At 48.3% G+C, this 2883-nt stretch overlaps 1 non-coding gene across 1 annotated transcript; it reads right to left on the reverse strand.

Annotated features, from left to right (window-relative positions):
- Positions 1–1293: 1293 nt before the first annotated feature.
- Positions 1294–1435, reverse strand: LOC120101269 (small nucleolar RNA SNORA48). Its single transcript, XR_005501644.1, has one exon. It is a non-coding gene; the product is annotated as a small nucleolar RNA SNORA48 (small nucleolar RNA).
- Positions 1436–2883: the final 1448 nt, after the last annotated feature.

A 2883-nucleotide genomic window follows, 5' to 3' on the forward strand; every position in this document is an offset into this window, starting at 1 on the left:
TGGTGGTTGGTCAGCCCATGGGCTCTCCCTTATCCACAACCTCAAAGGTGTACTCTAGCACTGCTTCTGCTAGGCCACTCAATATTACCATCAGCAGGAAGCTGGGTCGTCTCTCCTGCTCTAATGCCTGCTGTCGGAAGTGGGAATGGGAGTATGCTCAACCTCACCCATGCCTCCAGAGCCAGCTCCACTGTGCTGCCCAGTCAAGGTACAAGGCCCACTCTTCTGAGTGCTATAACCAGTGAAAGGGAAGGGCTTGGTCTCCTGCTCTCATGACATCTCCCAGCTAGTGCAGGGGACAAGGGCAAGGGAAAAGCATCACCCCTGCAAGCATGCCATTTTGATGCTCTTGGCCTTGGGGCTGGCTCACCTGTGCCTCCTCATCAAAACCCTTCTGCCCATGCTAGGTATGGAGCCTGCTCTCCCCAGTGCTGCAGCCAGTGAGGGACAGGGTCAGCTCATCTTCTCTCATGACTCCAGGGTCAGCTATCCAAGCTGTCTCAGGTGGTGAGGGGGTGAGGGGATGGAGTGCACCTCCCCCTATCCAGGCCACCTCAACAGAGGAGTGTCAGGGCTAGCTCTCCTGCCCTCTTACCCTCAGGGCTGGCTCACCTGCTACCCCACCAAAGGGTCAGCTCTACTGTCCTATTCAGGTGAGGTGAGGGGCCCAGTTTCACTAGTGTTGCTTCTGTTAAGGAGCAGGGATGGCTCTCATGAACTCATGACCCCCTGGGAAGCTTTCCTGACTGTCAGAAGTGGCAAGGGGCTGGAGGGAGGGCATCACTTCTCTGCCTGTGCCACCCCACAGCAGATGAGTGACAAAGTCAGCTCTCCCACACTCATACCCTCAGGACTCACTCAGTGACACCTTCCCCCACCCCAACATGGCTAGCTCAATTGTGCTCCCTGGGGAAAGTGTAAGGCTCACTCTCCTAAGTGCTGTCTCTGGTGAGAGATGGGGCCAGCTCTCCAGAGTGCTGTATCCAGTAAGAGACAGAGCCAGTTACGCATAGCCCCTGGACATCCCCATGGTCCCCAGCAACTGACTACCCTAACCAGGGCACCCCCATGTTCTCTAGTAGTAATATGAGTCACAGACACTGACACCAACCCCTGCTGCCATATAGCCAATGGACTCAGATATGACCTCAATGGCAGCAAGCAGATGCCTATGGCCTGCTTGTGCAGTGCACTGGAATGAAGGTCTGTGGGTGGAATGGCAGTCTACAGGTCTCTGTCTCTCTTCCTGCTCCCACACTGTGCTCCTGAACTTGATTTGTTTTGGTTGGATTTTTAGGAGTCCTAGGCATAAGACAAGCTTTGGCCACCAAACCAGGCATCAAATTAGAATGAACAATGGACTGCCATCTGTTTTGCCCCTGACTGATATAAAAACAACATGAACAAGGCGACTTTTTGCCCATTGCCAGAGGAACATGCTTCTAAGAAGTAACAACCAAACATGCAAACTAAAATATAATACGATGAAAAATGTGTCACATCGAAGATGGACACAGCAATCCAATAGGTGAAAAAAGAGAACCAAGAAAAGGCACAAGACCCAAAGACCTACTCATTGTTACAGTCAGGAGTCCCATAAAAAATAATAAGCTAATAGCTATACTATTTAAACAGAGAACCTGGTGCAGACCTGTGTAGGTCCTGTGCTTGACGCTTCGGTGTCTTTGGAGGAGAAGGTCTTCATGCTCCATTGAGCTGGGATCAAAGAGGAGTGGGGGATGATTGTGGATTTCAAGCTACAGAGAAGCATGAGACAGGAACAGGAATTGGATTTCAGGAGCAGTAGGAGAGGTGTGGGTCTTGTTTCAGCCTACTTGTTGCCCTGGGAAGAGCTGCCCTTGGGTTAGCAGGACATGTCTGCTGCAGTTGGGGGCTGAGATATTGGAATGAGTGAGGGAAGGGAGATGACGAGGAGTTGTTCTGTGGGATTCACAGGAGATATGGGAAGAAGTGAGGGCAGACTGCAGCTGGTGTTTTGCTGCAGTGTTAGGAATGAGGATAGGAAACTGGGTCTCAGAACACTAAGAGAAGAGAGGTCTATGAGTAGATTTCCTGGTTTTCTGGCAAGAAACTTACCCTATTTTTTATTAGCAGGAGACAGATCACATGCCAAGAGACATACCATAAATCCAAATTATCTTCTCTCTCAACCCCTTGAGAAAATTCATAGTAACCATCCATACACAGGCAGTAATGAATCCCCTGCTCAAAGTGTCCTAATGAAACACCATACTGATTGATGAATTCAGTCAAAGTCGATAGTATGGTTTTTATGACTATAAATTTTTGTCAAAAATTAATAACTCCCAGCTGTCTTAATTATGGTTTTGTTGTTCTGAAGAGACACCATGACCATGGCAACTCTTATAAAGGGACACATGTAATTGGGTCTGGCTTACAGTTCAGAGGTTTGGTCCATTGTAATCATGACAGGAAGCATGGTGACATGCAGGCAGACATAGTTCTGGAGAGGTATCTGAAAGTTTTTAATTTGAATCCACAGGCAGCAGGAAGAGACAATGAACATCTGAGACCTCCAAGCCCATCCCCAGAGATATACTTCCTCCAAATAGTGCCTCTCCTCTATGGGCCTATGAGAGCCATGTTCTTTCAAACCGCCATACCAGCCTTTCTAACAGAGTTGCTAATGGGAATGTTTGAATTAAATGAGTGCTGTATTTACTCAGAAGATGTACTACATCTGACATTACGTGGTTATATGAAGTTTTCTCAAAAAGCTTTGTAGATCCAAGTGGTCAGGAAGTGGCTCTGGAGCCAGAAATCCTAACACTAATTCTAGTATTGTACTGACAGCCTTGAGCTTCAATAGTGCACATGAATCTCAGGTGCTCAATGCACGGT

Source organism: Rattus norvegicus, chromosome 2 (genome assembly GCF_036323735.1).
Source record: "Rattus norvegicus strain BN/NHsdMcwi chromosome 2, GRCr8, whole genome shotgun sequence".
Taxonomy (NCBI): Eukaryota; Metazoa; Chordata; class Mammalia; order Rodentia; family Muridae; genus Rattus; species Rattus norvegicus.